General features: G+C 38.5%; 1 long non-coding RNA gene across 3 annotated transcripts in view; it reads right to left on the bottom strand.

The window, feature by feature from the left end:
* The window catches only part of LOC136884637 (uncharacterized), an 83598-nt gene that overhangs the window by 56994 nt on the left and 8122 nt on the right, over positions 1 to 18482 (bottom strand). For all 3 annotated transcript variants that reach the window (XR_010861395.2, XR_010861396.2, XR_010861394.2), the window contains exons 2-5: positions 10544 to 10605; positions 10065 to 10115; positions 5857 to 5930; positions 3405 to 3477 (exon numbers count right to left, since the gene is read on the bottom strand). This is a non-coding gene — a long non-coding RNA (uncharacterized lncRNA). The remainder of the gene's footprint in view (positions 1 to 3404; positions 3478 to 5856; positions 5931 to 10064; positions 10116 to 10543; positions 10606 to 18482) is intronic.

Below are 18482 nucleotides of genomic sequence, written 5' to 3'. Positions count from 1 at the left end.
TTATGCACGGCTTCGCTCGGGTGCATTTCAAGGAAACGTGCAGGAAAAAGAACCGTGCATCCTGACCTGGTGAATGTCTGGCCAGTTCCTTTGCAGGTTTTGTATGGCACTGATATTTTCTTCCAATAGGAAAGCTGGTTTCAACCGATCTACTGAATTACCCCTTAAGTGCATTAAAAAAAAAAAGTTTTTTTATTTTTAAAGGAGATCCCAAATACCATTACCATGTATGGAAAAATTCAGTGTTTGAGATATAAATAAAAAGAATTCAATCTTTTTAACTTCCTTTCAATCCCCAATTCCTTCCACCAACCCCCCCCCCCCCAATCAACACAACTCCCCAAATGGATTTACCAAAAAAAAAAAGTATGTGTTTCTTTATTTTAAAAGAAGATTCCCATACCAATTTTCACGTCTGTAACAACTTTAGTTTTTGAGATATAAGTATCCTCATACAATATATATATATATATATATATTTTTTTTACAAATCCCTTATATAGCACCGACGATGGGATAGGAAAGGCTTAGGAGTGGGAAGGAAGTGCCTGTGGCCTTAATTAAGGTACAGCCCCAGCATTTGCCTGGTGTGAAAATGGGAAACCACGGAAAACCATCTTCAGGGCTGTCGACAGTGGGGCTTGAGCCCTGGATGCAAGCTCACAACTGCGCACCCCTAACCGCACGGCCAACTCGCCTGGTATAAAAAGAATTAAATCCATTTTTCAGTCCTTTTTACCCCACATTAAGTGGATTTTCCGAAAACGAAAAAATATGTGTTTATTTTTAAAGGAGTAACCAAATACCGGTACCAATTTTCATGTCTGTAACATGGTAGGCCTAAGTGATTTATAGTAATTTTATAAGTTCACTCCTTTTCACCCCATCCCTCCCCAACTAACTTGATTTTCCTAAAACAAAAAATGCATGTTTCTTTGCTTTTAAAGGAGATTCCAACGACCAATTTCAACGCCTGTGTCGTCTTCAATTTTGAAGATATGATTAGTCTCATACAAAGAATTCAATCCCTTTTCCAGTCCCTTTACCCCCACCCCTCACCAACCCAAGTGGAGTTATCGAAAAACATGTCTCTTTATTTTTAAAGCAGATTCCAAATACTAATTTTCATGTCTGTAACATGTTAAGTTTTTGAGATATAGATAAACTCATTTAAAAAAATTCTCCCCCCGTACCCCCACCCCCGCCCCCTTCTCACCTAAGCGGATTGTCCGGGGAAAAAAAAAGTTTCTCTAATTTTTAAGGAGATTCGAAATACCAATTTTTACGTCTGTAAACTGTTAGGTTTCTGAGATATAGATATACTCACTGAAGCAAGTCACCATCACCCCTCAGCGACAGAAAATTTAAAAAAATCCTCCCATAGTAATAAAAATGTATCCCCAAAATTTCACTTTTTTATGTCGGTCGGTCTCACATGTTAGATGTGAGCACTTCTATTTCTAGGAATGTCTTAAGTATTGCCCTCTCTCTACTTTCTTATTTAACAAGTTACCTGCCATGCTACATTTGGCGACCCCCACTTAGGTGCCATTTTGAATGAAACATGGTTTTCCTTACTTCCTATTTTATTGTGAATGCATACTGATAATAATGCATAAACAAGGCAAAAACGTCAACAATCAGGGGCTCACAACTGCCGTTCCGATCAGGTCGGCACATTTACTTAACCCTAGAACTGGCAATGTTAAATCTTGTGGCAGCAGCATTTACTTGTCTACATAAAATACAAAATATCCACAAGATAGGAAATAAATTTATTAAGTTTTATATATATACGTAAAGCTAATACAGTGAGGATTGTCATGTTCACACCAAATTGCATATATGTTTTGACTAGAAAAATGTACAGCCTGTTCAAAAGGTGTAATTCCTAAATTCAAAATAATAATACAATTTTAATCATATGAACACAAAACTAAAAAAATGTCACAAACAAACAATAATGTATCTGCAATGCACTAGCAAATGTTTCATCACTCTGAGAGGTATTTTCTTGAAAATATTAGGGAAATGTATTGGCATGTGTCCACCTCTGTGGTGTAGTGATTAGTGTGATCAATTCTCACCTCACCCTCCTCAAAGTGGTTTCCCCCGCTTCTCCTCCAGGCAAATGCTGGGATGGTACCTAACTTAAGTCCATGGCCATTGCCTTCCCTCTTTCTTGCCTATCCCTTCCAATACCCCCCGCCCCCCTTCACAAGGCCCCTGTTCAGCATAGCAGGTGAGGCCGCCTGGGCAAGGTACTAGTCCTCCTCCCAGTTGTATCCCCCAACCGAAAGTCTCACGCTTCAGGTGGTAGAGGAGGGACCCCTCATTGAGTCCGAGGGGAAAAGCCAACCCTGAAGGGTAAACAGATCAAGAAAAGGAAAGAAGAAAAGAGTACTGGCATGCCTTGTTCAGGAGGCGTGACCTTACACAAAGTTGTTACGATAGGTTGCTGTAAAGGCTGGCTCATCATCACTTTAACTTTCCGATATTTGATGCAAAGAAATAGCTGATGCAACCAAATCCAACTTGGAATCTGTTTGTTCATTCCTCGTATCCTCAAAGTCAGATTCGTCATCTTCCAACAAATTTTGCCATACTTCATCATTAATTTTCCTTAATGAAGACACCGTACTTAGACACACGTTGTACTAAAAACGTATATAATCAATCAAATGACAAGACATATACAGATGTCAGTAACTTGCACCAAATGGAAACCTACAAAATAAAATGAAATAGAAAGCAAAGCACAGCCTGTGAAGGTTTGTTTACAAACACTAGAGAAATGGCATTGAAAACTGCACTCATTTATTTCCATGACATTGCACCCAAAGAGGTTATAACTATGCAAGTTGTTTTACGTCGCACCGACACAGATAGGTCTAATGGCGACAATGGGACAGGGAAGCGCTGGGAGTGGGAAGGAAACGGTCGTGGCCAAGTTTGGCCGCCAACTAAAATTTCTTAGGCTGCTGAACGCAGGCTCTCACCTAGCCAGTAAGCCTTCCTCATCCATCGTCACATCTCCCTGCCGAAATACACTGTAATGTCAAACAATCTGTTCTAATTCTTAATTTCATCTTTCTCTCATTGCTACGTAAAATCATATGTTGACCCGATCAGTAACATCACGTATTGCATCATTTTGTAAGTAGTAGCAGACCGAATCGGGGGACAGCGTTACATTATCGGATTAACAAAGAGTTTCTTGAGATACCACGGTTAATTTTTTTTCACGCTAGAATGTGTGCACTTAGAATAAGAATTCCATTTCACATTACCTAGCAACCAGCTGTTGTCGGCCTGGTTATGGTATTAATAAATATCTACACTGCCGGTCTGATTGGACCCCCATGGCAGCTAATGTTAATAAAATTCAATTTACAAGTACTCACCTACAAATTAAAACTTCACCAATCTGGAGGTTCCAAGTTCATTCTGCTGGCAACTGATAGAAGACTTGCTGACCTGTAATAAACCAAAACAATATTAGTTAGGATAAAAAGATCCATGTAAGTGTTTTTTATAGCATATATCAGATGTATTTTCATTTATTATAGGGATGCCTTAACCCCCTCCCGTACTAAGTCGTACCTGTGTTTTAGGAGCGTATACCTCTGCCATCTCTTTGTGAATTTTAGAGTTAACTACTGGCACTCTTAGCACGGAGGATTTAGAAAAGATTGTTATGTATCATAATGTTTATTGGTCTCTGGATAGTAGTTTAAATGCCTTTGGAAATATGCGATGCACGTATCGCGGCAAGGCCGCACTTGATGTAAACAGAAATGGTGGCACGGTGAGTCATGCTACTGATGAGGAAATGCCATATTTGCAGGACAAATGTGTTGATTTAGGAGGTTATGCTGGTACAGCAGTGGTGGTAGTGATTTTGAAATACAAATCGAAGGATTTGAAAACAAGGAGAGTTAAAAGCAGGAAGATGATTGACCTCCGCCGGCGAAGATGTCTCAACGAATTAAGCCTATGCCTGTACAATAGTCTAACCATTTGGGTTATATTACACCTGATATACGCACTGAAACAAAATAAAGAGGATCAAAAATGCGAGCCTACAAGTACATAATTTGTATTATAGTAAAAATAAACTTTCCAAAAGTAAATATGCCTTTAGAAATAAAACAAAACTGTTATATTTGAACTATGAGTTACATCTCTCCAGTTGTTCACATCGCCCGCTATAAATTTTCCAAATTATTTTAATATGCCCAATTTTGGTTAGTGAAATTTTAATTTTCCTTTGCCATGTTGTTACATGCATCCCTCGTAAAAATTACAGGTATACAGGAATAGTAGCTTTATATTTATTACTGTTCAAACGTTGGCTCTACAGATCTGGAGTTGTAAAAACAAAGATATCTGGAAAGTTGCATTTGAGTAGCCTCAAAGATCTGAGGGAGAGGGTTGAGAACTGCCATCAGTGAAGGTTCTTAATGTTTTATGAAATACAATTTACAAGTGCAGGGTTAGTAAGAAATACGGCTATACGTCTGATCGATTGCTGATGTTTGATTATAACTCTTACAGGCGCCGTCGGAGAGTCAAGGCTCCTTACTATTTACACACAACAACGCACCAACAAAATCGGTTACATTGTTAACCCAAATGGCGCTGAATATGCAGCAGCAAGTTACTGTAGCTGCATAGGCAATTGGTTTTCAGAACGACCATGAGGCTATGAGATGGACGAGACGTGATTTTAACAGAACATTGCTACCGTCGACTGTGGGAAACTGGAGACAAAGGGAAACATTCAGAAGGGAAAATCTCCTGGAAGACCTCGCAGCAGCACTGATGCAGCAACAACAGAGAGGATTGTGGAAGGACTATGGAATACGAGTAGTCCCCAGAAATCAACACGCCAAGGTGCACATGAACTTGACATCAGACAGTCCAGTATCTCTCATGTTTTGAGACGTGAGAAGTACAGGAATTTCAAGCCGCTTCATGTTCGTGAAGCGAGTGAAGATGACCCTGACAGGCGGTTGCAACTGTGTGAATTTGTCATTAACGAATCTTGGTACAAAAAGTTGTATTTTTTAGACAAAGCTGTGTTCCAGGTGAATGGGGATGTTAATTGACACAACTGTCATTATTATGTGAAAGAAAATCCTAGAGTTATTCAAGAAAAGTGTATGAAATGTGGATCAGTGACAATCTGGATAGGAAGGATTGCTAGACATGCGAATTTTGGGGGAGAGAGTTAAGAAAGGTATTGTCAAATCCTCAATGAAGCTGTGATGCAAAGTGTTCAGCACCAACACTGCGTATCACAGCAGGACGGTGCACCACCTCACTACGCTATTGCGGTGAAGGAAATTGTGAATCCTGAATCACCAAACAGGTGGGTGGGAAGGTGAGGGCCGACAGAATGGCCAGCTCGCTCTCCCGATCTCACAGCCTGTGATTATTCGTTGTGGGGGCATTTGAAGGAAAAAGTTTATGCTTGGAAACCACGAGACATCGACATGCTGAAAACAGTAACAGAGGAAGAAATTCGTGCTATACTGTTGTTCATGTATCAGAAAGCAAGGAGTGATTTTCCAAAGTGCTGTCGACTATGCTGTGATGTTAATGGCGAATAGTTTGAGGCAATTATGTGACTTGGTATTGTTGATGTTTTTTGTTGCATTTTTGTATGTTGATGGCATCAGGTCTTAATTTTTTAACTGGGTCATTCCTTCATCTGCAAGAGTTATAATTAAACATAAGCAATCAAACAAACATGTAGCCGTATTTCTGACTCACCCTGTAAACTCCACAAAATTAAAACACTGATCTGGAGGTTCCAAAATGCTTAATAAAATACAATTTACAAGTATTCACCTGAAAATTAAAAACTTCACCAATCTGGAGGTTCCAAGTCCAATCTGCTGGCATCTGAGAGAAGACCTGCTGACCTATAATAAACCAAAAAATATTAATTATGATTTAAAAAATCCATGCAAGGGTTTTTTATACCATATATCAGATGTATTTTCTATTTAAGGGAATGTAAAGTACTGCCTACACAGTGTCTATCTGTCTGTCTGTCTGTCTGTCTGTCTGTCTGTCTGTCTGTCTGTCTGTCTGTCTGTCTGTCTGTCTGTCTGTCTGTCTGTCTGTCTGTCTGTCTGTATGTATGTATGTATGTATGTATGTATGTATGTATGTATGTATGTATGTATGTATGTATGCCACATTTCCTAAACCACTGGAGCAATTTCAACCAAACTTGGTATACATATGACTTAACTATCATCATCATCATGACTTACTATCTGAAAAAGTATTGTGGGGGTAAGACACCCCTAAGACCCCTAGGGGAGGGGGCGACATGTGAAAATGATTGAAAATGACTGATATCGGTGTCGAACCCATAGTTTTCAGGGTTGCTGAAATGAATTGTGACACTCTGGATGTAATTTCAGTCAAGTTCAGGCTCCATCTGCGTGGGGGTTGAGAAGGGGTGAAAAAGAAAATGTCCAAAATGACTGAAATTAGTGTTGAATCCATAGTTTCCGGGATCACTAGGCTGACTGGCGACAGCCCCAGTGACAGTTGGGATCATGTACATCATATCTATAGCGTGAGATGTACATACATAGAGTTATGCCTATAAGTTAATTTTAATTAAGTAATTACATTTTTCATTAATTTTATTATTCACTTAATTTTATTATTTAATTGAAAGGATCAACTACTTTTCAGACAATGTGTACTGCCGCATGAACAAAGTTTTATGCAAAACTCGATAATCTCAAACAAAAACTTAAAGTTAGGCACATAACAACAACTCTGAATATTCAAAAAAAGAATTTGCAGATTATCAGTCAACTTCACAATAAAGAAATCTACAAAAATTACACATTCAAAAAATGTAACTTATAACTGTTAGGTTTTTCAGCCCGCCAAAACTTATTTTTGAACATATACATTTATGAACTATCTGAAGAAAAAAAAAAAAAAGAAAAGAAAAAGTATGGTCATGAAATTATAATTGAAAAAGAAATAACTTAATTAAAATAGAATGACGAGTTTCATTCTTGTAAGAGATTCTATCAAATCACACTGAAAAATATTTAGAAATGTACAAATCTGTAGCCTGGTTAAAAAGATGGACAACTCTATTTTTTTACAAGTTGAGATAATGGCAGATTTCAAGAGCACATAGCGTAGAGAATCCAATCATGATATTCTATAATGACAAAAATAGCCAGAAGCACGTTAAAATCGTATTTAAACATCTGGCTTGGTTACAAAATCGGCCAGCCCTAAAATATGTTGGTGACAAAAACGGCCACCTCTACCAAGCACCAATCATGTGACCTCGCAAGCTCATGGTATTTATTAGAGTAATACTGACGAGCGGTGTGTTCTGCATGGGAGTTATTAATTAACATTGTTTTGAACTATACCATCAGAAATAGTGGAAGGAGTTGTAAAAGAATCCCCATACATAAAGAAAGAAAGAAAATTTCAAGATAACGTAGCTGTAATGTCATATGATATGCAAAAAATTATGCTATTACGAAAACTTCCAGTTCAAAGCACATACTCTTCAAGGCAGCTATACTGCTATAATTTGACAGTGGTATCTGGATGTTCCAGTGGACCTGGAGCTCTACGTAAAGACAATGTATCAATTTATTCTTGGGCAGAGCATCAAATGAAAAAGTCTTCAAACAAAATAGCCTCTGCAGTATTTGAGGAACTTTAGCGTAAATCTAAAACCGGCTATTTTGAAGGCAAAGACACTGTACGGCTTGTGGCAAAACAAAAATACAACCTTGTTAACATTGTGCATTGCTTGGTTATAAAGAACAAAAACTTTGATCCAAAACTCTGAATTTGTGTTTGTTGTCACAAGGCACTCTTATATGCCAAGTGATTGAGTTTTTGGTGCAATCGACGTAAGTATTGAGGCAAAAGATACGATTGTGCAGCTTGAAGAGTACCATGAAGAATTTGGTAAGCATGGAGCAGTCAAACTTTTAGGAAAAGATTGGGCCAATCAAGACTGGAAGGCAGAAGCTAAAGCCTGTGTTAAAGATCCAGTTAAACTTCATTTTAAGATTTTACAAGTCAAAACGTTAGTTTTCACCAAGAAACCAAAGTCAAGAGGTGTTAGTGGCGAACAATATTATAATTTTGAAATCAATTGATCTTTGCCTGTCATGAAACCAGGGAAAGAACTCTGGAGTAAAAGTAAATGTGTGTAAGAGTGAAGATGTGCAATTTTGATATAGACCTGGTACATCAGTCATGCCTTATTATTGCTGACGAAGCCCTCACCAGCAGACACCATCTTGGTGACAAAAGTGACCATATTCAATTGTTGGTTACAAACCCAGCCATCTCCATATCTCTTTAAAGCATACGATTTTATTACAGACTATTGCCATTCTATAATCAATGGACAATTTTTCAACAATACCACTTATGTGAAAGTAGTTTACACAGCGTTTTGCCTCTCCTGAAAATTTTGCTACATGGAGTTGGCCATCTTTGTAACCAGGCTACAGAAATATCGATGTTTAAATACTGTTTTAAGTCTTAAAAACTTGAAATATGGAACTTACCTTCATGAAGTCTGCAACTAGACTCTCAATCGAGAATGCTAGAGTGGAGAGAAGTGAGGAGTTCAAAATTTCAAGTGTTTAAGGATTTCAACATAAATGTTTATACATTTCTAAATATTTTTGAATGTGAGTTGATAGAACCTGATGATGTCCTTTCAAGAACGAAACCTGTCACTCTATTTTAATTAAGCTGTTTCTTTTTTAAGTAGAATTCTGTTACCAAAGTTTTCCTTTTCAGGTAGTTTATACATTTAATGAACATAGGTTTTCGTGGCTCATTGTATTAAAATAAACAAACAAACAAACAAACAAACAAACAAAGAAACAAACAAACAAACCAGCAGAAAATAAATAAATGAATAAGTAATAAATAAATATGAGGGGGTACCCAAACAACCAGAATTTTTTTTTTTTACCTATATATTTTCAACTTTCTTTTACAAAATAACCTTTTCCCTTTCAAAACTCTACATTACAACTAACACATTTGTCCCACCGGTGCTTCGACTGTTTGAAACATTTTTTGTAGTCATCTTTATAAATGGCTGAGAGCTCCTCCCTCATCTTTTTCTTGACCTCTTCAATGTTGTCAAATCGGTGACCTTTCGTGCCCCTTTTCATGCATGGAAATAAGAAAAGGTCGCAGTGAGCCAGTTCAGGCACGACACAGTGGAAGCATGCCATTTTTAGCAAAAAAACTGTCTAACAGAGATAGCTGTGCATGCAGGTGCATTGTTGTGGTGGACGAACCAGTCTCCTGTCTGCCATAACTCGGGTATTTTTTTTATGAGCACTGTTGCACAATTTTCTTAAAACTTCCCAATAAAAGGTTTGCACGATGTTCACTTAAACTTGTGATCATAAAAAAAGAAACAAGAACAAAACAGTGCTAGCAAAAGGAATTACTGCACATGAATAGAACAAGCCAGGTCAACAACACAGGCGGCACTGAACTGGCCATGAGTTGCGCTATACACGCCTAGCGGCAGAAATACGTACTACACAAGCTTCAGCCACGGCAATCTTACTCCGGTTATTTTTTAGGTACGCCTTCGTACATGGAGACCTGTACTCCACAAACACATGCATAACATCACCACAACACAGCGCGACGCACTCCAGAAACTGTCGACAGAAGACGGTAAGTCAGTAACTTCCCTCCAACCACCACAGTATAGCGCGATGATACCTGAGTCCAGTGAGTAGGGGGGGCCGTGAATCGTATGGTCGTGAATTCCACGTTTTTTGAAGAATTTCTATGGTCACTGTCAGAAGCAGACCTTCACATGCCCTGATGAAGGCCACTGTAGTTTGGCAGAAAGCTTGGCTTTGTTTTAGTAATAAATAAGTGGCTTTAATCCAGTAACTGACTCGAAACTGAAAAGAAATAGCTTCAGACGCCACAAAAAAGTACTTGAGCAGAGCTGAGTACTACAGCTAGTGTTCTATAAAATACAATTTACAAGTACTCACAATTATAATAAAGCTTCACCGATCTGGAGGTTCCAAGCCCATTCTGCTGGCCTGTAACAAATTTAAAAAATATCGGTTATGATAAAAATCTATGTAAGAGAGGGATTTTTTTTTTTTACAATTATTGCTTTACGTCACACCGACACAGATAGGTCTTATAGTTACGACTGTAAAGAAAAGGGCTAGGAGATGGAAGGAAACATCCGTGGCCTTGATTAAGGTACAGCAGCCTGGTGTGAAAATGGGAAACCACAGAAAACCATCTTGAGGTCTGCCGACAGTGGGGTTCGAACTCGCTATCTCCTTAATACTGGCCGCACTTTAAGCGACTGCAGCTATCGAGCTCGGTGTAAGGGAGTTTTACATCATTTTATCAGATGTACACTATGTTGTTGTGTTCCTAGGAATGTCTAAATACAGCTCACTACTGAAGATTTCTAATTTTTTATAAAATAACTTACAATTTTGCAAGTACTCACCATAACTTGAAAACTTCACCAGTCCGGATGTTCCAGGTCCATTCTGCCGGCAACTGGCTGATCTACAACAACCCAAAAAATATTAGTTGTTGGATATGGGAGCTTTACACAAATATCAGACATTTGTTCTTTTAAGATGGAACAACAGTACAACTAGATTCTCAATCAAAACTTATTTTCTCAGTAGGGAACCTTAATTTGATTTCATAGTGTATGCAGTTACTTAGTTATAGTTGCCAAGTCATATTCTGTTTATGTTTGTGTCCTATTTTTCTTTATTCTATGTCTCATTAAAGAAGTTATGCAAAGAAGTTTGTTATTATGTAGGCATGATATGGGCTTTTGAGCTTACGCCGTGTCAAGAACAAGGTGAAACTCTTTCCGTTTCGCAGATAACTTTGCTCCGGGTCTTCAGAACAAAATCTTGACTGTTCACAATGAAGTCTTCTTGAATTTAAGAATGCATTAGCGTTGGAGCTGTAGTGGTACACTCGTTCGTCACCAGGTGGCTCACAGCATGAGGAGTATCAGAGAGGACATCAGACAAATCAGGGACGAATGTGGTAGCAGAAATAAATAGAAACTAATAAAATAAAATAAGTGCAATGGAAGACACCAGAATAATTCAGAGCTGAAGAATAGAAAGAAAGTATGTGGAGAAAACCAGAGGAAGATGTGAGACGGTGCGAGGGTGAGGCGGAGAGCATAACCGGTGCACACACGTTACGAAAGTATGACATTAACACACAACACGTAGCTTGGAATGAACCAACGGGTGATGATGAATGTACGAATTTGGAAAACACCGAAATGAAATAACAATATAGGAAGGACAGGTAAGAGAACTACCCACGAATTACTTAATTGATAGCCAGTGTCCGTGTTGAAACTGTTAGGATTTGTACGTATTTCCACAGCTTCCTGTATAATCCTGAACCTGTAGTGTTTAATGTATGTAAGAGCTAGAACATCTTGGAACACGACATCATGACCTGCCGATAGGGTGTCCTCAGCTATTGCTCATTTGTCTGGCTGGTTGATTATATTTATAAGCTATAAATTTCATTTTTGTTCGTATTGAAGTGCAATTATGAGAAATAAATTGACCTTTTCAATACAATATGGCTGGTTGAGATGGATATTTCTTTGGTGTCCCTTGATGCGAGTCCCTTGATGTGAGGTTGTTATTGATATATTACAGATTTCACCAATTGAGAATATCAATTCAACAAGACACTGTTTCATATGAGACAGCCTGTAGAAAGGCAACTGGTAGGTAGACCTGTAACTTTAAATCCTTTCAGTCTGTCGAACACTAACTATAACACTATAAACCTGTAAAACAAGACGATTAACCAAAGAATATAATACCCACGATATGAATGATATACCCATTGTTAGACGCCCTAGTGGACAGCTGGCGAATTAATATGATCCATCTTACCCTAGTGATAAAGTAGTTAATATTTACCAAAAGTAGGTTATCTTTGTGTGCATGTCATCCATTTAGTGCAATAAATATTGGTGTTTTAATGCTTCTTTGGGAAATCAAGATTAGTGACATTTATTTAAATTGTAGCCTACACTGAGTAGTTCTGCTGGTGTTCGGTAGATTACGTAGGTTAGGTTTTTACTTTGTTTTGTACGGTATCTGGCTCCAGTGATATACGAAATAATATTCCAGTTTTTTGTTTGAATATCTATAGTCTTGTTGGTACGTTATTTATTTAAAAAAAACAGTTTATTATATGGATTTACACGTGCAGCACTTTCTGTATAGGTACTAGACATGATATTTCGCATAGCACTTCCGTTGCACCTATCACGAAAAAAACAATTTCTTTAAATACTGTAATTAATACAATACCTGTAACATTGGAAATTTAGTGAAAGAAACTATTGCTCTTTCATTGTTAGTGATTATTGCTGCTGCTCAAATTCAAATATTCCTTTCTTGACACACTGTCCAGTGAATCAGCTAATTCATGTAATTCCATATTTTGTAGTTCAAGTTTCAGGCACAGTGGCTAGTGACAAGGCCATTGGGCTGCAGACATAAACCCCCATGATAGGGCCTCCAACCCGCCAACAGGTCTCAAGCGACCCCCGTAATCTTGCTAAAATGTGACAAAAAAATGATGAAGTGGCAAAAAGTAACGTTACAGGTGCATGCCAAAACAATCTGAAACTGCATGGTTTCCTTATTTTCAACAAAGATGCAAGCAGCCTTGTGATACATATGATGCGAGCTCTATTGGAGACAACACAGAAAATTAGTCTTCATGACAGCTGAACCAAGCTGGCCAATAGCAACACAGAAAAGTGTAGCAACTCTGAGATTTACACTGCCTCCATTTATTTCTTGTAAGTAGGAATACTGTTAAGAGGCAGGTTTGTGGATCCATGGCAAGCATAAAAGAAGGATCTCTCCTCTACAATACTTCAGATATTGTTTTGTGTCATTTTGATTTTCTCCCACTTCATCTACAAAGGCTCTATAGAAATACCGGAACAACAGTAACTGAAACAAAGTCGATGACAAGGACCTGTAGCTCCTAGTACATTTTTTCCAAACTCTCACCAGCGGAGGTATCGCTGTTTGATGTTTATTTGTCACTAGTGATATAGGTAGGCCTACTTGGTTCCTTGTGCCTCTACCAACTGATGGTGAGGGGCGTTGGGTGGGCGCGTTCTTTAATTGATTTGTTGCTATATCAATAAATAAATTACTAGTTGCTACAAATAATAAATAAGTTATTATTATTTATAAGTTTCATTTTCCGTATTGACTGGAAATGTATAGACAAGAAATGTGTTCCACCGATCAATACTTATTTATTATAAATGGATTTACATTAGTACCGGTTTCAGCCTTTCATGGCCATCATCAGCTAGTACATAATTATATTACACCATTAGACAAAATCACAAAGATATTGTTATGTTAGATCATCTGGATGTCTAATGGGGATAAAATATATTGCAGTAGTGTGAGGTTAAAATATCTGTGATCAAAGGTGGTGGTGAAGGTTACAATAAACTAAAACCTATTGAGTGTACATTGGACATGAGTACATTAAACATATTAAAATACATATGCCACAGTATAAAACACTTAAAAAGTTAAACACATTAATAAAATATGCTACATGCTGACACCCGGTGAGCCGAAATGTCCTTGGATACTCTTGACACCAAAACCCACACAATTACTAAGTCTTGGAAAAGCGAATTTTCATATCATACCCATAATCATAATCATCATCATCATCGTCGTCGTCATTTAACCGTCTCCAGTTTCCTGGGTGTGGTGCAAGAGCGCTCTCCACTTATGTCTACGTAAGTACACTTCTTATTCTTATTCTTATTCTCCTCCTCCTGCTTCTTCTTCTCCTTCTTCTTCTTCTTCTTCTTCTTCTTCTTCTTCTTCTTCTTCTTCTTCTTCTTCAACTTTACACAATTCCACTCCTGTTTCTTGCAGGTACAAACTGGGGTGCAAAGCCACAAGTTCTTAGAACCACTGCATCGGCTCTGTGTTACTCGGCTGCAGAATACGCATCCCTGTGTGGTATAGATCATCCCACACCAAAACTGTGGACCCAGCCTGAATAAAGCATGTAGATTAATCACAGGATGCCTGAAACCTACCCCTGTTGAGAAGCTATACCGTCTTGCTGGCATTGTACCTCCAAGTACTCGTCGAGAAGTCGCTGCTGATCAAGAACGACTAAAGGTTGAGAACGTTGAAGCTCACCCGCTGTTTGGTCATCAACAATCTCAATCTAGGCTGAAATCCAGGAGAAGCTTCCTCCAGACATCAAAGCCTTTGAAAGGACCACCAGATAAGGCAAGACTTTCCTTGTGAACAACTTCCGGCTGGCTACAATGAAGACTGGAGTGTTTGGAGGTCCCTTAACTGATTAAGAACTGGTGTCGGCAGGGCTAAGTCCTCACTTAAGTTATGGGGCTTCACATCAGAGGGCCGGCTGAGTGACTCAGACGGTTAAGGCGCTGGCCTTCTAACCCCAACTTGGCAGGTTCGATCCTGGCTCAGTCCGGTGGTATTTGAAGGTGCTCAAATACGACAGCCCCGAGTCGGTAGATTTACTGGCACGTAAAAGAACTCCTGCGGGACTAAATTCCGGCACCTCTGCGTCTCCGAAGACCTTAAAAAGTAGTTAGTGGGACGTAAAGCAAATAACATTATTATTATTATTATTATTATTATTATTATTATTATTATTATTATTATTATTATTATTATTATTATTATTATTATTATTATTATTATCACATCAGAGGACAGCAAGTGCGACTGGGGTGAAGAACAAACAGTGAACCATATGTATCAATGTCCTCTCTGCCCATTTTCATGCTCAGAGCAAGATTTAATGCTTGCTAATGACAACGCCCTAGGTGTGGCTCAGTTTTGGAAAAACACTATCTAGATATACAGTAAATTTGGTCAATTCCCTTTGTCTGTTAATTTTTGTAAATAGTTCAATTATTATTTTTAACTGTATGATTAAGACACTTCTGACACAAGTAAATAAAATCAATGTTTTATTTGGGAGATCCATTGTGTCCTTGGTCTGCCCCCAGGTTGCTGTCCCACCACATCTTTGTCAAACCATTTTCGTGCTACCCTCTTCAAGTGACCAAACCATCTCAATCTGGATGTAGCTAGAATTTCGTTGAGTGGTTTCACTTGGAGGTCTTCGCGGACCTTTTCCTTCCGGAACTTATCTCGTCTCGTTTTCTGCAGCATTGACCTCAGGAATTTCATTTCCGCAGCCTGGAGTCTGTTGTTATCCGTTCTGTTGATGGTGCAAGTTTCCAGACCGTTTGTTGTTATTTCATAATTTACTCATTGCACCTATTTTAAAGTTCAAAGATATTAAACTACAGGCTTTCAGCACAATCTGCAATTCAGACCCAGTTGTTGGCATACTGTAAACTATGAACAACAAAGTTGAAAAATAACAACCTTGTCTAAACCCAGTAACAACCTTAAACCAAGAACTCATTCTACCATCAATTCTAACCACAGCCCAACATAAATTTCTTTCATTGCTTTCAATAACCTGCCCTTAAACCCGTAGTCCCCCAGTATGACGAACATCTTTTCTCTCAGTACTCTGTCGTATGCCTTCTCTAGATCTATGAAACATAAGCATAACTGTCTATTCCTTTCATAGCACTTTTCAGTTACCTGATGCAGACTGAAAATCTGACCCTGACAGCCCCTCTATGGTCTGAAACCACACTGGTTTTCATCCAACTTACTCTCAACCACTGATCGCAATGCCAGTGAACACCTTGCCTGGTATAAACTGAGCAATGAAATACCTTGATAGCTGTTGTGATCGTTCCTGTTCTCTCGCTTACCAATAGGTGTAATTACTGCTTTCATCCAATCACAAGGTACCTTCCTAAAATTCCATGCTAATTTTATCACCCTGTGAAGACATTTCGTTCCTGCCTTTCCACTTTATTTCACCATTTCAGGTCTTATTTATTCCTGCTGCTTTATGACAAAGGAATTTATTTACCATCCTTTCCACTTCCTCAAGCTTAATTTCATTTACATCATTGCCCTCCTCTCCATGACCTCAGTTGTTAGCGACATTAGCAGAAATATGTCCTTTTACGTTGAGAAGATTTTCAACATATTACTTCCACCTCTCTAGTGATTCCTTGAGATCTATTATGAGTTCACCTGATTTACCTAAAAACCTATTCATTTCCTTTTTTCCTCCCTTCCTAAGATTCTTTATTATTGTCCAGGAAGATCTACCTGCCGCTTGACATAGCCTTTCCAGTTTACTACCGAAATCTTCCCAAGACATCTTCTTCAATTCAACAATTATTTGTTTTGCTCTGTTTCTTTCATCTAGGTACAGTACCCTGTCTACATCAGTCCTTGTTTGGAGCCAGTTCTGATACGCCTTCTTTTTACATTTACAAGCTGCCCTTCATCATTCTATCATTTTCCCACCTTTACACATGGTTGTTCCTAGGCATTTTCTTGCCTGTTCTACTACAGCATCCCTCTATGACACCCATTCTCCTTCTGTATCCTGACTGCTTAATGCCTATTGTTTGGAACTTTCCACTAATCATATCATGTACCAAACTTTTGTCTAATTTCCTCATTGTGGAGCTTTTCTACCCTTATTCACCTGCAGACAGGTATCAGTTTTTCTGTCCTAGGCTTAGAGATACTTCATACACAAGTGGTCTGCATCATCAAAAAATTTTCTGAATACCCACACCTTCTTAACAGATTTCCTGAATTCAAAATCAGTTAAGATAGAGTCTGTTATGGATCTGGTGCCGCTACCCTCATAGCCTCATGCTTGAAGAATGTATTTGTAACTACTAATCCCATACTAGTACAGAAGTCCAGTAAACACTTCATATTCCTATTAGCTTTCATATCTTCCCCACATTTACTCATCACCTCATATCCTTCATTTCTATCTTCAAGTCTTGCATTAGCTCTACCCATCCTATCCTTGTTGTGACCCTTACTATGACATCATTCAGCAAATCATAAAAATTGTCAACTTCGTCCTTATCTGCACCCTCACATGGTGAATACACGGACAATTCTCATCCTACACAAAATTCCTCCAAATGTCAAAACTACCTACATCCTTCGCTCATGCACATGAATATGTTTGGGTGGTGTCTTTAAAAGTAGGAAAGATCACAATATGAAGATAAAGTTGGAATTCAAGAGGACAAATTGGGGCAAATATTTGTTTATAGGAAGGGGAGTTAGGGATTGGAATAACTTACCAAGGGAGATGTTCAATAAATTTCCAATTTCATTGAAATCATTTAAGAACAGGCTAGGAAAACAACAGATAGGGAATCTGCCACCTGGGCGACTGCCCTAAATGCAGATCAGTAGTGATTGATTGATTGATGATTGATTGATAATTGAAACTATGTTGCGTGCAATAGTATTCCTCATGAACAGTCCTACGCCAAGAACACTTTATAATCTTCTATCTCTTCCCCGTTATCTCCCTTTACCCAAATTTCATCAACTCCTAACACATCCAGATGCATTCTCTTTGCTGACACACCAGTTCTACTTTCTTTCTCCCATAAGCCCCATTAATACTGATAGCCCCCCCCCCCATCAAAATTCATTTTGTTTGCCAAGCTGTTTCGAAGGAGTCCCTCGACTGTCAAATTGAAGTGGGATTTTGTTACTCCCATAGGTCCAAGGCTTGCTTAAAACTTTCTAAGCTCAGTAAATTCTGTGAAGCAGGATGCTACCTTACTTACACACAGTCCCAGTGAGGATGTCTCCTCTAATGGGTTAAGGACACAATGGATTGTATAGTCCTAGCCACCTCAGCACAAGGAGGTCCATGACTCAGAATATTCCATAGCAACTGGTATCTTGATTCTCAGGACCACTTACTAGGCCACTCAGCCGTTGCCCACGGTTCATGAACTAGAGCGTGACTACAGTAACCTACACATCTTATCTGTATTTGTATGATAATTCATTTGATTATATTTTTTCCTGTCAAAAATGATAAGTGTGTCAGCCATATTGCCTGACTGGTTTAGGGCTTAGTGCTGCAGTTGGTGATAATGTCTTGCTGTGTTCTTCTTCTTCTTCTTCTTGAAATGTTGTGTTGGGCTCCCTTTTATTTTTGCCCAGTCAATATACTTGAGAGAGTTATAGAACACATTACAGATATGTATGTATGTATGTATGTATGTATGTATGTATGTATGTATGTATGTATGTATGTATGTATGTATGTATGTATGTATGTATGTATGTATGTATGTATGTTCAGTCCGTCAGCGATGCCGCTGGTGGGATCCTCAACAGCTCTGCCATCAGCTGTCATAGGCATCACTGAAGAGGCGTACTAGAGAAATGAGGAGTGAGGTAGTTTCCCGTTGC

Source organism: Anabrus simplex, chromosome 13 (assembly GCF_040414725.1).
Source record: "Anabrus simplex isolate iqAnaSimp1 chromosome 13, ASM4041472v1, whole genome shotgun sequence".
Lineage (NCBI taxonomy): Eukaryota > Metazoa > Arthropoda > Insecta > Orthoptera > Tettigoniidae > Anabrus > Anabrus simplex.
The sequence above is the reverse complement of the archived record's forward strand: the minus strand, read 5'-3'. Positions and strand labels throughout refer to the sequence as shown.